The sequence below is a fragment of the Thamnophis elegans genome, chromosome 5, assembly GCF_009769535.1.
Source record: "Thamnophis elegans isolate rThaEle1 chromosome 5, rThaEle1.pri, whole genome shotgun sequence".
Classification (NCBI taxonomy): Eukaryota; Metazoa; Chordata; class Lepidosauria; order Squamata; family Colubridae; genus Thamnophis; species Thamnophis elegans.
The window spans coordinates 43,437,162-43,461,046 of NC_045545.1; the positions used below are offsets into that span (position 1 = coordinate 43,437,162).

Here is a 23,885-nt window from a genome sequence, read left to right on the forward strand (position 1 = left end):
CCCTCCCAGTTTCCCACAGTAGAATATGTTTGAATATGTGGCAGGCTTGAGGTCCTATACAAAGATGGCTTCCAAGCCTGACAGGCTGCCTCCCTCCCTCAACAGAAGACCGTGTCCTGTAATGAAAATAAACAGGGGGATTAATCAGATACCTTACCACCTCTCCCCCATTTGGCTTATTAGGTTATTTGTCATGGAATTACTTAATTAGTCTATCTGTCTTCATATTCCAGCTTTTTACCCATGTGGCTTCTGACAAAGGGCACCACCCTTTCCAGTGAACTAAGTATTGTAATTGTCGTAAAACACAAAAACTCTTTAATACAGACTTGCTACTTTTTTTAAAAAAAATCAAACTTCTGGTGATGCCAATCCCCAATAATTGTATACTATTAAAAAAGAGACAGGGAGTGTGTGTATGTGAGAGAGGGAGAGGAGAGTGAGAGAAAGAGAGAGATTGCTCTTTTCTGTAAAGAGTTGAGCAGAGATTACTTGCTGACTCTGCAAACTATTCTCAGACTGAGAAGGGAGGAAATGTCAATCTAGCCAGTTTTTTTATTCAATATAAATACATTTGTTTAAAAAATGTTTTCACATGATGCAATGTATTAAAGTGACAGGATCATAATCCCAAATTTAGCTGAGCATTGAAAAAAAGGATCAGAAAAATACAACTAAAAAGTTCATGGAATAATACAGTCACTTTTATTTAACAGCAGGTAATTTGAATGCTAAAATTAAAAAGGGATATTGAATATTAATATTAAGAACTGAGACCATCACACTGCAAGGTCTTTGGAGAAATATTTAGGAATCAGTAGATTAGAAAAAATTAATTCCTTTTCTATCTTTCTCTGTGCTCAATACCTCAGAATGAAGAGCTAATGCAGCCCGACTATTTCATTCCAACGTTACCATTCATTCCATACCTCCAATTTACCAGGAATTTATGCATGCAATTTGTTTTTTGAAAATGGTTCTCTTGAATCTTTCAGTTTCAGTACCATTGACTATTACATTATTTGGATAGTCTGAGTTAGAACATGCATTATTTCTGTGCCAATTCCAGAAGATGATGCAAAGAAATCATAGCGTTTGTACCGTAACAGTTTTCCTATAGATTTCCTCAGAGGTCTGTTTCAAAAACAGTGGGGTGTATTATAATTCATATACCAGGTTTATGTACTTCACATTGTTGCAGCTATATTGTTTTGTTGAAATTATTTCTATCAACAGTATAATTTTAATTAAAAAGTCACTAAAGCTTTTACCTCATAGTTTTTAGCATGGCTTTTCTGAAGCATCAATTACCGTAGATTAAAACAACCAATTTTCCTGTTGTGAAACATTTAAGGATTCGTATACTGTAAAATAAATTATATTAAATGATTTTTGTAGGAAGTCTACAACTGCAGATCTGGAAACACATTTGATGTAGTTTACGCTATCTGAAAAGCTATGCATATACAGCAGCAACCAATATCTATTATCACAAAAAATACATAAGCCTTTGTTGCCCTGCAAACCACACTTAAAAGCAATTATATTGTGGGACTTCTTTTAATTTTCTAGGATATATAATTTTTTAAAATTACATGACAAGCAGCTTAAATTGAGTGAATGTATGAATCCATTACATGTCAAATTTAAAGTATATACAGGCAAACCTTTACTATTTTAAAATGCTAAACTGTTAACTTATATAAATTCATCTGATGCAAAGTAAATATAGTAAATATTGAGCGAGGGACAAATTTATAGAGTCTCACAAATTATGCTAGGGCAATGACATGATTTTATTTTATAATAGGCTTCAGCCAGCGTAAGTGATAAAACGAAACAACAATAAAAATGAATAAAGAGAGCACAACTTAAAATCAGGAAGCTATTCACCAAATATCAATTGATATACAGCACAAAGTAATTATCAATGTTCAAGAATAAATCAGAAAAATGTTGGAAATGTCACCAGATACCTGGCTCATACGACTTCCGGGGGGCGTGGCCTGTTGCCGAGGAGGGCTCAACCGAGCTCCTCTCAGAGATCTGGTCTGTATATCTAAATAAGATCATAGATATCACCCCTTTTTGGCTAAGAAAGGGGCAGGGAGTAGCTCTGTATGCTAGGGTCTATTCGTAATCCACAGCCTTTCTCTTTTTTTTTGGCTGTGGACAGAGATTAGATCCAGCGGGAGCGGAGCTTTTATCTCCAGCCAGTTCTTCTCAGCTGCCTTTTTTGGCAGCCCCAGACAGGCGAGCCCCCCCCCCCCCAGGACAAAGCAAAGTTTTTTCAAGCCAGGATTAATACGGGCGGGTCCCACTCCTGTGAGATTTATGCTTTTATTACTATCTTAAATACCAGCACCATTTGCCTTAGAGACTTCTTTGTCTAAACGGACTTCAAAATGGCGATTTCTCTCCGTTGGTGATTGATAGGGGATGTACTTAGCCGGTTTTACCTTCCTGCAGATCGCTCCTTAACAAAATAAATTCTTTTTCTTTGGAAACAGAGGGGAGCGAAAGCGCTGCTTATTTGCTTATTTATTATGGCACCCAGGTCAAAGAAGCGTCTTGCTACAAATGTGCCTAAAGAATCTAAAGAATTTATACTGGAATCACAGCCTTTGTCTCCTATGCCCTCTACTGGAGAATTTTTAACACAGGAATTTTTCTTTCAAATATTTAATGATTTTAAACAAGAAATCAAGGAATTTGTATTGGAATTATATGATGATTTAAAGTCTAAAATTGACCAAATGAAGGCGAATACGTTCGCAGCCGTGTCTGCCCTGTCAGATTATTCTGCTGAAATAGAGAATAAATTGGAAAGCTTGGAGAAGGCTAATTTTAATTTGACTACTAATATTCAAATATTACAACAAAAAATTAGAGACACCGAAGAACAGCTCGTGATGATAAATTTTAATAGGAAGGCATTTGCAATAAGAGTTAGAGGACTCCGCGAAAAGGAGCAAGAGAATCTGAAACAGACCTTTGCTGAAGCCTTTAGCCATGCGGTGGGAAGCCCGGGACTTAACTTTGATTGGCAGATTCGGAAAATTTATCGCCAGAACTCGTTGGTAGCGGAACAGCGACAGCTCCCGAGGGACATAATTATATATTTCTCCACAAAAGAATCCAGAAACGCGATCGTGCAAAAGCTTCATAATAACAGTCTCCGAGTTGATGACCAGGACCTGATTGTCTTCAAAGAAATCCCTTTCCAGATGTTGAGAGCAAGAAGAGACTATGCCTTTTTAACTAAAGAACTTAGAAATCAACAGATTCGGTACAGATGGGAGGCCCCAGCCGGCATTACGGTCACATTTGAGAATCAAAGATTTCGTCTTAACTCTGTTTCGGAGGCCCGAGATTTCTATTGTAGGACTTTGAAGGCGGGACTTCCTGACTCACTTGGAAAAGAGGAGAGACAAGCGGAAGGAGAAGGCAAGCGGCAGGCCGCGTGGCTGCAAGATGGAGGGGGTAGCCTTTCCTCCCTCGGAGAAGCAGAAAAGCGGAGATCGAGGATTTAGACATTTTAAAATATTTGCCAAAGTTGTGGACCGAATGGGGGTTTGCGACCTCTCTCCGGTAGAAAAAGCGGATTAATTCTTATTAGAAGGGAAAGTTGGGTGAAATTACTTTGAGCTAGATCTTAAACTGATGTCTGCATGGTAAATATCAGACAAGCAAGGGATGAGGGTAAAATATATGCGGAATGATTTACGTTGTTTAAATCCTATTAGAAGAGAAAGCCGGTTGGGATTATCTTAAGATAGATGTAAAATGAATGCGGAATGAATTATGTTGTTTAAATTTTGTTAGAAGGGACTACCTTAAAACAGAAGGTTAACTGACTTTTGTTGAAAGTATTATTTGAATATGTGGAATGATCCATGCTATTTAATTCTTATTAGAAGGGAAAGTTGGGTGAAATTACTTTGAGCTAGATCTTAAACTAATGTCTGCATAAATCTGATAGTGGTAAATATCAGACAAGCAAGGGATGAGGGTAAAATGCATGCGGAATGATTTACGTTGTTTAAATCCTATTAGAAGAGAAAGTCGGTTGGGATTATCTTAAGATAGAATGTAAACTGATTTTTGTGTAAAGTAATACTTGATCCACGCTGCTTAAACTTTACTAAGAAGGGAAAGCTTGGTTAGATTATTTTGAATTATTGTTTGAAAATGAGGTTAAGAAAGATTATTTACGCTGTTTAAATTTTATTAGAAGGGAAAGTTTGATTATTCTTCTGTAAAGTAATATTTGAATATGTGGCATGAACCACGTTGCTTAAATTTTATCGGAAGGGATTATTTTTGGTTAGATTGTATATTGATGCCTACACAAATCTGTATAAATGTTTATCTGAATATAAGGTTTAGGAAGAGGAACGGGAGAGTCTACAGAAGGTTGGGGTAAATAACAAAGAAGTAAGAGACGAGAATAAAATATAGATAGAATGACTTATACTATTTAAGCATAGATAAAGATGGGGGGCTGAGCTCAACACAAAGAGTGGTTTTTTTTTTCCTTTTCTCTTTTCTTTTCTTTCTTTTTTCTTGTTTTTCTTTCCTTTAATATATTATTTTTATTTTTAATCCATACGTACACAAGATACTTTAGACAGAAGGTAGTGCCAGGTGTGGGCTCTGGGAAGTCGGGAGGATTAGGGATGGGGATTTGTGGGGGGTGGGTGGGTGGGTGTTAATATAGTCTCAATAAGAACAAGAATGTACTTATATACGGTTGTTTTTGTTGTTGTTGTTGTTGTTGTTTTCTTTTTTTCTTTTCTCTCTCTTTTCTTTCTTTATTTTTTTTTTCTTTCTCCTTGGTTTATTTTACTTTTTATCAGATTAAACAACACTCGAATAAAGGCATACACCAAGGAGGGAGGTAGAGGGAAAGAAGAGGGAGGAGTAAGGAAGGAGTAAGGGGAGAAGGAAGGTTTGAGGGGAAAGGGAAGTAGGAGGGGAGTGTTAGAGGGAGAAAGGAAAGTTGGAGGGGGTAGATGGGGTGTATGGGGGATGGAAGTGTTAGGTGGGGTTGTGAATGATGAGTAGTGTTTTCTTTGTATTTTGTTTTATTTCATTTTTTTTCTTTTCTTATAGCAAATACCCTGTATATAAGTGATTGCAAAATGGATGTGAAAATGAATAAAATATATTTAAAAAAAAAAAAAAAGATACCTGGCTCATACTACCACATGTGGTGGACTTGCACTGAAGCTAAAAGATACTGGACTAAAATCCACATGTGGTTGGAGAAAATGACACACAAACAAATAGACTTTAAACCAGAGGTCTTTTTATTGGGGATCATACCAGAAACCTACAACAAAGACTTAAAATATCTGATTGTAAATGTGTTAACAGCAGCCAGAATTGTATTTGCAAAAAACTGGAAAAACGAAACAATACCAAAACAGGAAGAAGTTATCCGAAAAATAATGGACTGTGCTGAAATGAGTAAATTGACATTTGAAATTAGAGAGCAAGAGGATGAACAATTTTATAAGATATGGGATTTGTTTTATCGGTGGCTAGGGGGAAAAAAAAACTTTGGAAATGAAAAATGATATATTTATGCCTTAATTGAAGAAAGTAAATGATGATATAATTATGCTGTGAAATAATCTAATAATGACACAATGAAGTATTAATATAAGGTCTGGGGATATAATGTATAAGGTTAAGAACTTATTGTAATGATATTTCGCTGCTGATAAGCAATTCTAATAGGGGAACAAATGAAAACTAGTATATATAGGCAGCGATGCTTTGTTGAAAAATGAAGGAATAAGATCTCTGTTTGAAGGTATGAAATGCAAGGTTAACAATAACTAGAAGTATACTTTCTGGGGGGAAATAATGTTAACATTAACTGAATATATATTGTAGAATGAAAATCAGGTCTTTAGTTATATTAGATGAAATAATTGAGACGGTAAATATTATTTGAAGATGCAGATGTTAAAACACTTGAACCAAACGACATGCTGTATGTGATGATGGTTGTTTTTTTTTGGTCTTTTTTGTCTCCCCCCCCCCTTTTAAACCCTAGGTTATTGTGGTGTCTATTAAATATACAACAGAGAGATGTGTATATGGGGGGAAACGTAGTAGGGATGCACCTGTGATCAAATGACATATTGTATGTGATGATGGGGTTTTTTTTCCCTTTTTTTTCTCTCTCCTTTTCCCTCTGTTTTTTTTCTATTGTTATGTGATGTTGTCTATGTAATAAAAAATAAAATTATTAAAAAAAAAGTAATTATCATTGCTTCTCATGGATTGATTTGATCCATCAGAAGCAATGAAACAAAACAGTCGCTTTTCCAGGAATTGCTAGAAACTCATCTGATAGAAAAAGATTCATAGAATTTGTGAGACCTGCCTGATATATTTACTAGATTAAAAAAAGATTAGAACCCAGTGGATATCTCTGTAATATAAATTCAACAAAAGAAAATGTCTCTCTGCTTCTTTGTACAATCCACAAGGGCATAAATGTTCATTGAACTTATTTCAATACCCACTCCACAAGCACAGTTGGGGGCAAAAATTAAAGCCAGCCCATATGAAAGTTTGCTAATTCAAAGATAAACTATTTAGCAGTATGGTTGATGCACTCACATCACCTAAGCCAAAACATTAAATAAATTAATTTAAGTACAAGCCTGAAACCCAGACTCCAAACACAATTCTATGATAGATGTACAGAGAAAATCCGCAAATAAGTTTCTGAAGAATCATTAATAAATAACCCAAAGGCCTAATTCCTTTAGGGCACAAACTTGATAACTGTACAGCAATTCAATCACTACTTTTGCTTTGAAATCCTTAAATGTAGAAGGAATATACTGAACACCTCTAGAAAAGTTAATGTTAAATCAATCTTCTTCAGTGTCCCTTTAAAAATGTGTTGGGATTATTGTGTGTTGTCACACTGGCTGGGATTCCTGAAGTTCATCATCATGGTATCTGGAAAATGTCCGGTTCAGAATAGTTGTGCTAAGCTAAGAGATTGTAATGAGCTCTGTTTTGTCATGGGTTTTGGAATAAATGCTGATTACACATAACATAAAATATGACAAGATGTGGTTAATGCCTCAGGCAACTACCTCCCCTTTTGCCATCTGACTCTTATTCAAACTGATGCAGTTGCTAAATATTGCCCTCTCTTCCTCTAGAATGATTCTGTCAATTAAGTTAATTGACAGCAGCACAGAATCAGAACCCTAACTCCATATCAATCCTTTAAAATATAGAAACCTCCCAGACCTTATTTTAAGATAAAGATTTCAGTTTTTAACTACTGAAGGAGGACTGTTAGTGTGTTAGTGAATGTTGACAAATAATAATAATAATAATAATAATAATAATAATAATAATAATAATAATAATAATAATAATCCTGGCTGCGCAAGAACAAGCTATCCGCACAAATGCCATTAAGGCCAAAATTGAAAAATCCTCTGATGATGCCAAATGCAGACTTTGCAAAGAAGCTGATGAAACTGTTGATCACATACTCAGCTGCTGTAAAAAAATCGCGCAGACTGATTATAAATTGCGGCACAATTCAGTAGCACAAATGATCCATTGGAATTTGTGCAAAAATTATAATATTAAAACAGCAACAAACTGGTGGGAACATCAGCCTGAAAAAGTCACCGAAAATCAGATGGTCAAGATCTTGTGGGATTTCCGTATACAAACCGACAAAATACTGGCGCATAATACACCAGACATCACACTGGTTGAGAAAAATAAGGTCACAATCATAGACATCGCAATACCAGGTGATAGCAGGGTCGCCGAGAAGGAACATGAAAAAATAGCAAGATACCAGGACTTAAAAATCGAAATTCAACGACTATGGCACAAACCAGCAGTGATAATTCCAGTGGTAATTGGCACACTGGGTGCTATTCCAAAAGCACTGGAATTACATTTAAAACAGTTAAAAATTGACAAAATCACCATCAGTCAAATGCAAAAAGCCGCACTGCTTGGATCTGCACGCATATTACGAAAATACGTTACGACGTCCTAGGCCCCTGGGTGGGGCCCGACTAGTAACCAATGCCAAATCCGGCGAAACAACTGGCCGCTGTGATACAATTGTATAATAATAATAATAATAATAATAATAATAATAATAATAATAATAATAATAATAATAATCAAGAAAGCAGAAACAATCCAAGTAAGGGAAAGGCATATGCTTTCATGAGCTGCAGATCACTTCACTTTATGTCAATCTATGCCTCTGAGAAAGTGAGCTGGTGTTCACAAAAACTTACTTAAAAAAAAATCTGTTAGCCAGAAAAGATACTACCAGACTACGCCTATGTTTGTACTTATGCTGGCTTAACTTCTGAAAGTGTACAACAATTTCTGAATGGCAGAATATCCCCTTGACTGTTGAGTTAAAACATTGGTTCGCAACCTTTTCTTGGTTGACCCCCATAAACCCCCTTTTAAATACTTTTCGTGGCCACAGACCATGGCCAGGGGCCACCAAGTCAAGATTTAAATTGTAACATTTCTTCAAACCTTTGCAGATCCCCTGTGACGACATTGCAGATCTCCAGGAGTCCGTGGACCTCAGATTGAGAACTACTGAGTCAAAAGATCTCTTGGCCCAAGATCACTGAACCCTTCATACCAAAATAAGTTTCACTTTATGCCTTAAATACAGTACCTGGCTGTCTGGAGAGCATAGAGGTAGAGGGATAATTTAAATATAAACAATCAACAAAAATACAAAGCCAAAGAGCTTTGGCTCATGAACACAATTCCCCCCCCCCTTTTAAATGTCCTGCGAAAAATTGTTTTTTCACATACTTGGCATTCTTTGTGATAAAAATGATATTTGCACATTAAACAATAAATATAGAGATGACTGAACACGGGTGTCCTTTTCACTTCATTGAATGGTTAAAGATCTAGAAAGCAAAAACATTTGCCTCATCCATAACCTTTAATAGCAGAAACTGCTTATTCATTGTTTAAGATTCTGTTGCAAAATGAAATCATTTAGAACCACTTAAAACCACTTAAAATTAAGTTATCTTACAGAGTGATTTATTAGATCAACTATTTACGCTGAAATTGTTCCTATGTTGTATCCAACTTTGTCAGTATAGTAATCATTGACTTACAACCACAATTGACACCAGGATTTCCATTGCTAAACAAGAAGGCTATTAAGTGAATCATGCCCAATTTTATGACCTTTTCTGCCACAATTATTAAATGAATCACTGCAGTGGTTAAGTTAAACATGTGGTCATTAAACAAATCCAGCTTGCCCCATTGACTTTTTGTTGGAAGCTGGCTGGGAAGGTTGCAAATGGTGATCACATGACCCTGGGACAGTCCACCCATTGTTAAATGCATGCTGGTTGCCAAGCACCTAAATTCTGATTTATGATGTGGAGATGCAGTGATAAGTGTGAAGACTAGTTTTAAGTTACTTTTTTTCAGTGTCACTGTAACTTTGAACAATCAGTAAATGAAAGGTTGCAGGTGAAGGACTATCTTGTATATCTGACCATAATTAATACTGATAAGATGAAAGCATAGGATGCAGACACACTAACCTACTCAAAATTCATTTTCTTAAAGTGAATTTAAAAGCTTGTTTAGGTATACAGGAAAAAAGAGAGCAGGGAAAAAAAGAGTGTGCAATTGTACTATTGAACTACTGTATCTAAACTTGCAAGCCACCTAGGCCCTGCAACTTCCTACTGGCTTCTCCCACTGACTTTCTTTGTTGGGAGGTGACAGGAAGTCACAAGTCATGATCACATGCTGTTAGACTAACAATATGTTATCTACACTTAGCAATGGTAACAGGGGCTTCCAGCATTGTTGTTGCTAAGCAATGTGGTCACATGACGTCACCTGTTACAACATCATTTCGGGACCAAAACTCCGGTCCCAATTATCATTGTTAAGTGAGGACTACCTCTAATCAGATTGTATATTATTCTAAACAATGATTTAATATTCCGTGGATAGATCTGAAAAACATGAGCAGGACCTATATTCATAAACTTTCTCTCCACCATGGCTGCCTGAACTTAATGTGACTGAAAAAACATTATTTCCCCTTTATGGAAGCAAGAATCCTCCAGAATCCACTGGAGTTAGACAGCTAATAAATTTAAATAAATATTGTTTGCAAAAATTCACTGAAAGTGTTAAGTAAGTGCCTGGCCTCCCAGGCTTCTTCTGTAGTCCAACATGATTTTACTTTATTTTATTATTTTATTACTTATTTTTCACATTTCTGTACTGCCCATTTCTTTCAAAGAATAACCTTTAGGTTACTAATTATGTCCTTTTAGAACAGCAAAACTCTTTTAAAAATGTTGTTTTGAAGGCAAGTAATTGTATTCCAGAATTTCTGCTGTAGTGTTCTAGATCAATCAATGTTCAAAAAAAGCCAAAATTTGGTATCAAATCTCTTTGCTGCAGAAAATGATCCACCAAATGAATTTGACACACATTTTCTTTAAGTAAATTTAAATGTCAAGGACTAGAATGTAGAGTACAGAATTTTAAGAATTATAATAGGAACCCTGTATTAGTGAATTAATAATGATGATGAGGAAAATAATGATCTCTCTGAAACTTTTCCATTTCTTTTACTCAGGTAGTTTTCATTTCAGCCAAAGAATCCAATAACTAATTAATGAATGCTCCTGTCTATTATGTGTCTCTGTGTGACTGCATTCTCTTTCACTTTTAGCACAAATGCTACAACCGCCTTTTGAATTAAGCAAAAAGAATATTTGTTTAATTGGAAAATAGTTCATATCAGGGATGTGCAATCACTAGAGGCAGGGGAGGCGTGGCCTCACCAGTCTCCTGAGGGAAAGGAAAGAATTTTAAAGAATTTTTAAAAAATAATTAAAGCCAGGGTAGTTGCTACCAGATTCCAAGTCACAGTGGCTTGGTGTCTGCTCAGTGTTAACTGAGGCCAGAGAACTCTGGGCCTCCTTTGCATAAGAAATTTTTCGCCTTTTAAAAGTTAAGAAAGGGTTAAAAAGCAAAAAAAATTGTATGCAAAGGAGGCACTGATTCTCCCGCCTCCTGATCTGGGAGCAGCGAATCATGCCTATGCAAGGGCACTTGAGCGACTGTGCAATCTAGCACTTTCCATCGAGGGTGATTCTGGAGAGGTTGCTCTGGGCCGCCAGCCGCTGTTTCTTCAGCAGCAATTTCTTGTCTGCCCGGCATTTTCTACTGGGCGGCTTGGCGCCTTTGCTGCAGACCCGGGTCTTGGTGGCTCCCGCGATGCAAAGTGCCCCACCGGGCACTTTGCATCGCAGGAGCCGCCAAGCGCCGACATTCCCACTGCCCCGGCCTGCAGCCAGCCCAGCACTGAGCGGGGAGGACGACGACAAGGAGGAGGAGAAGAGCAGTGAGTCCTTGTGCCGGCCGGCCGGCCGGGGAGCAGGTCGGGCGGGGGGTGGGTGGGCTGGCTGGCTGGGGAGGGGGGATCATGACCACTCAGATGGCCCCCACTTGGGTGTCCTGGCACCATCCGAGCTGAAGAAAGCGGAGGATTGTTCGTCGGAGGAGGCGGGGGGAGCAAGGCGGTGGAGCGCGATGGCGGCGAGAAGCAGCTTGGACGGAGCCAGCCCACCCCCCCCTGCTCCCCGCCTGGCCGGCCGGCCAGCACAAAGACTCACCACTCTTCTCCTCCTCGTCCTCCTCCTCGTCCTCCCCGCTCGGTGCTGGGCTGGCTGCAGGCCAGGGCAGCAGGATTGTTCGTCAGAGGAGGCGGGTAGGGGGGCGAGGTGGCAGAGCGCGGCAGCAGCGAGAAGCAACACCCCCGCCGCTGTGTCCGGCAGGCATCTCACGTTTGTGTCTGCCATAAATGTGAGACGCCTGTCAGGCACAGCGGCGGGGATGTTGCTTCTCGCCGCTGCTGCGCTCTTGCCTCACCAACGGTAACCCTCACCGCACGTCACTGGTTCATATAATATATAATTTTGGATTTTTAGATCTAGGGAATGTGGCACCCTTATTAAAGGACAGCAATGTGTTACATCGTTTTTTGTTAAAATTTATACACTTTAAAATTTCAAGTGGCCAAAGAAAACATTTAAACTTTCCCCCTGTAGATTCTTCTTTATAATTCCAGAACAAATGAGTGGAAGAGCAATTGTTTTCTATAATATGCACAATTAGTCAAGTTTTTCTCAAAATGTGTTCTCAATTTATAGCGTGCACTATGCTATTAAAATGTTTTGCAGGCTACTAACTTTGAGTTTATTTGCAAAGTGAGGCTATTATTGCATTAACTGGATTTTAATGGATTCTTGCAGGGCACTTACATTTCAACCTAGAGTTCTAATTTACAATTGTCTTTAAACAATCAAAATAATCAAATTGCAGAGAAAATATATGAAAAGCTGAAAACATAACAGGTCAAGAGAAAAAGTAGTGCAAAATCTACTGCCTGGAAGGAAAATGGAGATGAATACTTATGCTTCCAAAATACAAACATAAACAAACATGTTTGATACATAGGATTATCCCCCCCCCCAAAAAAAGACTATATTTTTCAGCTCCCTTTGCAAGCAGTTGGTACAGCATACTAGTACAGCAACTTTATCTGCCTCATCAGTCTAATCCCATTCCTCTATTTCAAGGAATTAAGATGAGCTCATCTTTCTTTTATAGATAAATGTAAGGCACATACTTGGGTTTGTCTTCCAAGCTCAGCAAACAATTTCAATTGGTTTCTGAATTGGCAATACAGATAAAAGCAGAGCTCATTTAATGATTATATGTATTATTCATTGAACTGGATCTGGACCTGGTGAGGACAGCATCCACATTGGTAATGAGCACACTCTGCGATTCATATTATATCAACCATTTTTTTTAAAAAAAATTCCTTTCGATTTTTATATACAGAGAATCCAGAACACAGCATCAGCAAAAGAAAAATAGGATTACGCATAAGTACCTAAAATATTGAATTTCATTCCTTGGGAAGGAAATAAAATTATTGCAACACACATTCATAGAATAATTATTGCTCAGCTTTCAAGAAGAATGAAAATAGCAAGTTAGTTTATAACCTGTTCATGTGCACAATGTTAGCCCCATTCCCAACCCCTGATTTTAATAGATTCAAAGATATTCTTCTTTTTATGTGGATCAAACAGAACATCACCTAGTTTCAAGAGCACCTCAGTGGTTTAATTAGAATCATCTCTTTTGGAAGGCTCATAGATCAAACTTAATAATGTTATTTTCTACAAGCTATTGGAAAAGCTAATTTTCTTTACTATTATTGTTCTAATTTGTCATATTCTTTCACCCACTTTGTATGGATGTTGCATGCAATCACCAGAAGTCAAGCTCAATTTGAAGGAGTCTACTTTTCTGAGAATAGTTTTGTATTTCAAATTTCAATTAATTCTCATTTAAGTTCAGATCCAAAGCCTGATTTTTTTCCTTTCTTTGGTAGAAGGGTGTCACTATCTGCTGTGAATAAAACAGGAGAAGATGAAATTGCATGCTTTTTCAGTTATCTTCTCCTAGTCATTCCTCATTTCTTGTATTAGTAAGAACTTGGCCTGTGGGAAACATTATTGAGTTGCAAATTCACCAGTCATAACAGATTTTCAAATCAAGAACCTAATTTAATACAGACAGAAATAAAGAGAAAATTTAAGTCACATAAAACAAAATAAAACCATATATTTTAAACGTTTGATTGAATTTATTTATTTAAGCTGTACTACCTACTGAAGTTCTCAATTGCTTACAATAAAAATAAATAAAGGGAGACTTAAAACCAGGGATATTGAAATCAAAGTTAAAATAATCAACTTTACAGTCCTATTTTTAAAAATGTTTTTCTAATATCTTTTAAAAGTCAACAAAGAATATCCATACTCCTCAACACCTTTCCAGGTCACGAGACAGCATATTCCACAGACCTAGGGCAATTACCCCTATTCGACCCAAGTCAAGCTGCTAGTGTCTCAGGTAACCTCTTTAGATGATCTCAGTGAAGAAAGGGGAAAGGGGTTATCAAAATTGCCTGGATCTAAACTATATAGAGCTTTAAAGGTCATAGTCAACACTTTGTGTTTTGCACAGAAATAATGCTTTTCTCTCTGGGAGCTGATTCTCAAAAATAAATAGGTTGCCATCATATGTGGCTATTACCAAAAAAAGGAACTGATGGAAACTGCCCCCTCCCCCATGAGAGTTACTTCTAGATGTTAACATGGAGTGAGTAGGAGAAAGAAGAACAATAATTTGAACAATAATGATCAAGGCACTCACATTTAATATACTGCAGTTCCTCAAAGTACACAAAATTGTCTACTACAACGTCCTATCTGTCAATGACTACTTCAGCTTCAACCTCAATAATGCACGGGCAAACAATAGATACAAACTCAAGGTTTACCGCTCCAAACTCGATTGCAGAAAATACAACTTTAGCAACAGAATGGTCAACGCCTGGAATGCTCTACCTGACTCCGTTGTTACATCCTCCAACCCGCACAGCTTCAACCTTAAACTGTCTACCGTGGACTTCACCCCATTCCTAAGAGGTCCGTAAAGGGGGCCTGCATAAGCGCACCAGCGTGCTTTCTGTCCCTGTCCTACTGTCCCCATTTATTTGTATTCATTTCCTTTGTTCATGTCCATGTTTATACTTATACCTGTTACCTTGTGCATGTTTAACAAAACTAAATACATAAATAAAAATAAATAAATAAATAAATAAAGTGTATGCTTTTTTAGTTTTCTACAATAAACCAAAAGTTCATGTATTTTTGTGTCCTATTTGTGTGCTAGATTATTGCAGTCTAGCTCGCTAGGGAAAAATCTGACAGGTAAATTCCTCCTACAGAGGAGGCAAGCTTATTTTGTCAGGCTACTGATCTCTGAAGAGGTCACTAACATATTGCTCCAATACATGACCCAAGGAGACTAGTAAACACTGTACACAGCTGAACCAAGTAATGAACCTAATGACAGAAAAGACTGTCCAAACCACAAGCACTGCCCTGATTGCTAATGCCAAGTCCCTTCAGCTTCAGAGTTAGTGACAGATAAATACAAGAAACTCCAGAGATGTTTAAGGCATATTTTATTCAACGTGAATTTTAAATCTCCTTGAGATATAGAGAAGAATTTAAAACTATTAAATTGAACTTATAGTGAATACAGTTTATACTTCTTTGGCAGATTTATGTGACAATATTTCCCCAAGTCAGCATTGTTGAGATTTTTTAAAAAAATGCACAATTATACTTTATCCTATATAAAGAGACCATGAGGGAATCCCAATTATATTGGGAAATCAACTTCAAGTAGCCGGAATATGGATTCACAACTTAATATCTTTTCTTAGGAAACTCTGTATAACTAAAAATATACATAGCACTATAAAATTGGGCAATTTAAATAAAATGTTTGTTACTAGTCCTGTAAATTACATACAAAGAGCACTAGAGACAGCTAAGGATTGTCAAATCTGATTTTTTTAAAAATGTTTAAAATGTTATCTATAAAACAGCGTCTAAACAGACTTTATGTATATCTATGATAGCACTATTTAGCATGTAAATTGACTTTAACAAAGATAACTAATGTTAAGCCTATTTTAGAGTACAAAAGTGCTTTATAAATGAACATTTTTGCTTGATATGTATGTTATCATTTGTAATTTTTTGAAGTACTAATAGAACAGGCTCCTATACTATATCTTTTACATGTGTTTTACTGCACATAGTGACTGTAATAAAACTATAGGAAAGAAAGTGGCATCTATTTAGAATAGAGGAAAATATATTGAAATAAGTGAAATTGTTTTAATGTGAGGATAAGGGAGCCTTGAACTCCTGATAATACTAAACCACAGCTAGCTGCTAGTTCTACAATTCTGAGAAAAATAGTTCTGTTAAAACCATTATGCCACCCTTAAAAAGCAGATTTCTAAATAAATCTTTGAGATGCTTTTATAGGATGAAATTCAATGAAACTCCTCTTTTATTTCCTTCTGATGAAAAATACAATTTTTTCATCGTTAAAAATATGGTCAATGAAAAGAGAAGTATTATAGGTAGTCCTAGAGCATGTCTTCTGTCTCTAAATGACCAGAAAGAAAATCCCACCAATATAAAGATGAAATTAAAATCAGTATCACCTCTAGCTTCCTGACTTCCTTACACACAAATTAAAGCCATGGTGGCACAGTGGTTAGACTGCAGTACTGCAGGCTACTTCTGCTGATCGCCGGCTGCCTGCAATTTGGCAGATTGAATCTCATCAGGCTCATGGTTGATTCAGCTTTCCATCCTTCTGAGGTGGGTAAAATGAGGACCCAGATTGTTGGGGGCAATATGCTGACTCTGTTAACAGCTTAGAGATGGCTGTAAAGCACTGCGGTATATTAGTCTAAGTGCTATTGCTATTGCTAAAGTGATTGTCTCTTTAAAAAATTCTTTTCCAGAATTTGTCCATTGAACAATGCATTGTTCTGGATCTTGATCTGTCGTCACCAATAGAACATTTTTACATTATTTATTCTTGTCTTGCAGGTTACAAAGAAAAAGAGAGATAGAAAACAAATACAACAAGACACTGTTAATTCTATATTATTTTCACCTTTAACACAGTTATGTATTTGATTTGGAAACTGAACTGCTGGGTAGCAACAAAGATGGTAGGCTGCCCTTTACTACAAGCAGGAAACTGAGTTAAGAGCTATTTATATTTGCACATTGTGAATAACATTTGGAAGACACTAGAATCCTGCTGTGTAAACTCTTCCATTGCAATACACTCTGAATTCAACAGCATCACAGCAGCCAGAGCCTGGAATCTATCTTGCAGATTTCTGTAATGATTATTAACAATGTCACCAGCCACTTTTGTTTTGCTAATTTGGTACTTTACCTACGAATAAGTGAACTTCATGAAATAAATTACATACACAAGATAAGAACTATTCTTATGTATATAATCCATCCACTATGATTTCCGAGTATATCCACATTATACTTAAGTACATTACACAATGGATTGGCATTCAGGCAAGCACATTTAACAGACTTCTTTGAGAAGTCAGATGAACTGAATTCATCAAGATAGAGGTGTGTGTGTGTGTGTGGGTGTAAAAGAGAGAGAGAGAGAGAGAGACAGACAGACAGACAAACTCTACAAAGAAAAAAATATATCAGCATTTAATTAATAAATTGTACAAGTTTACATTGAATGTAAGAATACAATTTTGGAAATAATTTATGTTGTCTAATCTAGAGCAGTGTTTTTCAACCTTTTTGTGCAAAGGCACACTTTTTTCATGAAAAAAATCACGAGGCACACCACCATTAGAAAATGTTAAAAAAATTTAACTCTGTGCCTATATTGACTATATATAAAGTAATTTTCCCACGGCACACCTTACACTATGTCACGGCACACTAGTGTGCCGCGGCACAGTGGTTGAAAAACACTGATCTAGAGGTTCCCATGACCGTGGCCCACTACTGGCTATGGCCTATTTTCAACCAGGTCACCCAAGCAGCAGGCCGATGCACACGTAGATTGACTTCAACCATGAAAATTCTGGATAAAACACAATCATTTTAATTAACATTTGATTACAAAAAAATCCGTTCAAAATTTGCTTTTAAAAAAAAGATATTGCACTGTAAAAAAAGATTGCAATTATTTATTGGACAGGAAGTATTTGACAAAGTAAATATTTAAACTGTAAGATGAAGAATGAATTTAAGCCCACTCATATTCTTTCTTATTTATATAAAAGGTTAAAAAAAAGAATAGGAGAGGGATTTCTAACTTAGGTACAATATGAACAATACTGGAGATCTGATATCAGCTGAAAACTAAAAGGATGGGAACAAAATTGTTTAATATTTGTACAAAATGAGTGTTGTTGCTACAGCAACACTTCTCTAAGCAGAATATAAGCAGTCTATAAACTTATGAGCCAGAAAAATACCTTTAGCAGTTGAGGATAGAGTAGATTTTAACTGGGAGTGCAAACATTCAGTTCAAGATGATACTATTTTAAAAAATCTCAATCTATTTTGTTGCTCATTTAATAACTGAAATATAGACTTGCTATCCCTTGGGCCAACAGGACAGCATTTGACAGTATCAGCAACCTTGCTCTTACTCTCTTGTACCAGAGTGTCTTTTTTGGGGGGCAAACAGTGGAAACCAAGTATTGGGTGTATTCAAAAGGTTATTGTCTATAGGAAATGTTAGTAAGGTAAAAATTGACTTATCCCCCCCCCCCCTTTTCGTATTCTGGTTTTCCATCTTATTAACCTGAAATAGAATCCCTAAGAAATAGTGTCTTTTGTCAGTTACCAATACTACAGAGGTAAAGATTTTGTCTGCTTTTCTGGAAGAACAGTAATAAAGTAGATAGTGAATTAGCTCTACATAACCTTTAACCCTCAAATCTCCTGAAGAAAATGAAAAAGAAAATGATTTGTTACCAATTCACGACAACTCCTTTAGATATCAAACACTCACATTAATGGCTGAGGAAGGCTATGCAAGATACCTGCTCCCTAAAGACCTTATTATATGAAGAGCCTATTAAAATTATGAATTAGAATGGTAATATATCTACTTGGGTTGTTAGAACTGAACGCCCAGTAAAATGGTCAATTCTATTCCTTCTGTTCTAACCTTTTTATGTATTTCCTGATAAAGTTGTGAGCTGGAATGCATATTTTTTATATATTTGCTTGTCAGGTTTATATTCTGACATTTTTTCAGGTAGTCAAATTAATGTATCGAGCTCTCCCTTCTTCCTCTTATCCTTGTGTGTTAAATTCAGCAAAGAAGGAATGGGTGGTCAAAAGTAATTTGGTGAACTTCTATGATTGAAGGTAGATTTGAATATTCTATCCACTCTCCTCATTTTTGCACTATATCTGACAAGGAAACATGTTAATAAAATAACTATAATTTGTAATTCAGCTGTATAAAGGTAGAAGTTCATAATTGCTTCCTGACCTCCAAGTAGAAAGGTAACATGTTAATATGATAAAAGAATTGACTTTCTATTTATGCCCTGCAATAAACTGTGCATCAAAAAAATATTCCACAAATTATTTGGCTTTCACACATAATTATTGCTTTATTACATGTTCAGAGTCAACATTATCTTTCCCTCTCTATATAATCTATTTCTGATGCACTTGGAGCTTTAATTGGGAATGCTTGCTATTTATACAACTCATTTTCAATCCAATTTAGTTTGTAGGATGTATCTGCAGTATTATTTACTTATAATAATGAACATAAGGTTTGGTTTCCAATATTGTTTTCATGTATTTATTTATACACTTTTTACACAATTTACATATATTTATTTATACACATTTATGCTCTCAATCTCAAAAATGTTACTACTCTGTATACCATGAAACTTTATAGTCTATAATCCCAAATAGATTATACTCAATTAAAAACTTTCAAGCAAGCTAGGAAATATCAAGCTGGTTTGATTTTAAAAGTTATAGATCAAGAGACTGCGTTGTGTCTAAGTAGGTGCTCAATGCTTAAGAAATATCTACACTTAGGAAATATCCCTATCTGTGCGGAAGTACACAAATAAGATTTCACTGCTCAATAGCTATGCTATTTCCCCTCAGGAACAGAAAGCATGATTTTAGACATCACAAAATCTTTTAATGAGACACAGAAAAATAATGAAGAGACTGCAGAAGAAAATGTGTATTTGAAACAGACAAACAGCAAATACATGGCAGTACTATTTATATATTCATACTGTAGTATATCGGCATACCTCACCATGTGAGTCTAAACTGAGTAATGCTAAATAAAAAGGCTTCATATTAGAAAGTCATGTTTTTCAAATATTATTTCTTCTGAAGGATGATGAAATGCATCATAATTTAGCCAAGGGCCAACTGTACACAGAGAACCAATTCTGCATGCAGAGGGGAAAACATGGTCAGTAGGAAAGCACAGTGTGCTGCCAATTACTTTTGAATCAGCTGCTTCACATGAAGAGGTCTTGCCATGCACAAATTCAAGAGAATATGTTTTCCCCATTTCCTAAGTTATGTTCTTTGGACAATAAAAGTTGTAAGAATGGCTGTAGGATAAAAAGATCCTTAGAGAGGATGTTAAACATTCTTTCAGATAAAGTTCAGAAATACAGTTTGTTACTAACATTTATAAGAAAGGTAGAACTTTCCTTCACCATAGGAGATAGAGTTTTTCTAACATTCAACTTTACATTAATCTGCTTTTAATAATTATAGTGACAGGTTTGAGATTTTATTGTAGGAGATTTTAGAATATGAAAGCCATTCTAAACATTGTAGAACAGGAAAGTTATACATTTTTAAATAAATAAAATAAAAGTAGCTGAAAGAATGCAAAATAAACAAAAGTGAAAAAACTGTATGTACTACTAGTGTGGCAAGGAAATTCAGATTTATATAATGCAGGTGCCTATTGAATACATCTATAACCATGGACATTTTAAAAATTCTACATAAAGCTATTTACTCAAAAGAAAACAAAATGAATCTTTATTGGAGAAAGTCAAATATTAGCTGCTTGGGAGTTAACAATAAAATGCCAAACTTTCATTTAACAATTTATCCAGAACCTAACTTATGATGCATTTACATTAATTTTCAAAACAAAATTAACCACCCCTTTATAAGTGGACTATTACATAATGTGATATATGGCTTTTCCTTCATAGATCATTACTGTATCAAACTTGAATTTGATGATCATGTTAAATTAGGATTTGTTTAATAATTTACTATACAAACAACTATTGTCAAATTTCATATAACATGTTAAATTAAAAGTACTGTGGGTGTCAAACACGATTCTGTCACATGATGTTTCGTGAAATTTCCCCCTTCGTGGATCAAAGGTAGGTCTGGCCTGCATGTGACACATCCAGCCCACGGGCTACCAGTTTGACACCTCTGGCTTATACCATTAACCCAGTTGTAAATCTAATTTCCCAAGTTCATAAGAACCTGAGAACCCTTACCTATTGATTTTATCACAGGGAGAGCAAGTTGTTGTCCTCTATCATATTGCTCCATTTCATTGATCTTCAGGTTCTTCAGCTTTCAATTGATTCTTAAAAAACCCTTAGCCAGTTTGGCCTACCAGTTAAGGCACTGGATAAGAGAACATGAGTTCTAGTGATCCCTGATTTTGAATCAAGCAATTCTTCTTAGCCCAACCCATCTCACAGAGGAAAATGGGAAACAGCATTATATACACTATCTTAAGTAAAGGCAACGGGGGCTAAAGCATGTTTAAAGTCCAGGTTATCCAGATAGCATTCTGAAGCAGCTTAGATAGCACCTCTCTAATTCACTTAACTACAGGTAGACTTGTTATGACTGGTCATTTAATGACTGGTCAAAGTTATGACAGAGTTTTAAAATGCTAATGACTTGTCTTCAAAGTTAGTTTTTCTATTACATTAGTGTTAAAATCTTGTTTTCAAAATTCTACTAAGCATAAGAATATCAGGGTGTGTTTTTTAAACAAAAGAAATTAGATAATTCACATCCTAAGGGAAAGTTTCTATACCACTTTTTCCAATTTATTGGGCTGGAGATAGGACAAATTACTTCCTAACATGCAATGATCAAGCATCTAAATAATGCCTCTGTATACCTACTTCATGGAATCTGATGAAATCTATACAAATGCATTTAAATATTGGAAGATGTGCGCTTTGCTCATGGTTAATGCATTTTTAGCCGCATCAGTGATAAGCTAGTAACTGGGAATGAATGGATGAAGAAAAGAAGTAGGATGGAGATAATTCATCCATCTTTGCTCTACTTGACCTATTGGTGGTCTTTGAAACCATTGAACATGATATCCTTCTGGAGCAGCTTTGGGGGATGGGAGTGGGGGGGATGACTCTGTGTTGTCCTGGTTCACTTCCTTCCTCTATGGTTGCTTTGACTTGCTGTTGATAGAAAGCTAGAGATCTGCCCCTCATCCTTAGCTTTCAAGGGTTCCGCAGAGCTTAGTATTTTCTCCACTTCTTTTTCACATCTACGTGAAGCCACTGGATGAAATCATCTGCCACCATGAATTGAGATATTAACATTATGCTGGTGACATTCAGTTATATGTTTTGGCCCATGGTGAATTAAATGATTACGTGACCTTCCTCTCCCAATACTTGGAGGTTGTTAAAGTCTAGATGGGAAGCAACAAGATTAAAATAGTTCTGGTTCTTTGGTCCATAGAGAATTGCCACCTCTGGTCTTGGTTGCCTCAAACATACCCAGGGCATAATCTGGGGGTACTGCTGGATTCACAACTGCTGCTTGAGATGGAAGTGGCAATTTTGGCCAGGTGGGTTGTGCAGCATTTACACCATTTCCTGAACCAACAATCCCTGCTTCCAATGACTCATATCCTAGTCACTTCCGTCTTGACTATTGCAACAAGTTCTATATGAGGCTGCCCTTGAAAAGTATCCAGAAACTAACTTCAACTGGTTCAAATGCAGTGGCCCATATGGTTTTGTGCAGACCTATATGTGCATCTGTGTCATCTCTCCTGTGGGATCTGCATTGGCTGCCAATTTGCTTCCAGATACAATTCAAGCTGTTGGTTGTCATCTTTATAGCTCTACATGGCTTGGGACCAAATTATTTGAAGGACCGTCTTTTCCTGATCCACCAAAGCGGGGATGTAGCTAATGCTATGAGTCACCTCTCCTAAGGTCACATAGCGGGGTTTCTCCCTTCCTGTGAGACATTATCTCCACAAAGATAAGATTCCCCCCCACCTCCAACACTTCTTTGCAAGGCCTTGATGTCCTGGTTTTGCCAATGGTGCAGGGGAACTCAGAATGGAATGGATCCCATGAAATGGGTTATTTCAGTGGTTCTCAATGAGTGGTCTGTGGACTCCTGCGGGAATGGTAATGTCATCACAGGGGGTCTGCAAAAGCTTGAAGAAATGTTATGATTTAAACCTTGAGTTAAATCTTGGGGGTCCATGGCCAGAGTCTGTGGCGACAAAAGGTATTTAAAGGGGACCAGGGTGAAGAAAAGAGAACCACTGGCTTATATGAATGACTGCTGTTGTCACCATGGGAGTGGGAGACTATTGTTTTTCATTGTTTTTATATTGGGTTTTTAGCTGTGTAAGCCACAGAGAGTGAGTTGGGTAGCTATATAAATTTTCTTAAAAAAACAAAACAAATAAAAAAAACTGGGAATGAAGGGGAAATTTCTCTTTTTTATTTTCTGCACTCTGCTTTAAAAAAAAAGTAAAAATATAAACTGTATTTGTTATATTCTGTAGCTATAAGAGTTTTATTTGTATAATATAATCTTTAATAAAATTATTGGAAAAAACAACCCTTAGAGGAATATAAAAGATATATAGCTTATGCATAGTCTCACTTTCTGTACAGAAGTAAATATTTTTATGAATTCTGTAAGCATGTGTATTTGCAGTGATGGTAATTTTTCAATGTTTCAGTATAATTATTCACAGCAAAAATCATTTCTCATCCTATAATAACATACTTACATGTATCCCAAAGTCAATTTGGTTTATATAAACACACATGCACACACTCATTTTGTTATAGCAATAATAAAGATTTAGAATCCCACTTCATGTAAAATCACTTACGCTCATAGTCTTGATTTATATTCAAGAAAGAAACGAACTATCTCTTTATTTGCAGTCATGCTTAAGCATAAGCTTACTAACTCCAGTAAGTCCCTCTGCAGCAATAACGTCTATAAGCAAGAATTCGCTTTAGAAAGAAAACAAGAAACACTGCATGC

The 23,885-nt window shown here is 36.3% G+C and overlaps 1 protein-coding gene across 4 annotated transcripts in view; it reads right to left on the reverse strand.

Moving 5' to 3' along the window:
- The window catches only part of PTPRF (protein tyrosine phosphatase receptor type F), a 627,213-nt gene that overhangs the window by 300,077 nt on the left and 303,251 nt on the right, over positions 1–23,885 (reverse strand). The gene's annotated exons all lie outside the window — the stretch shown is intronic.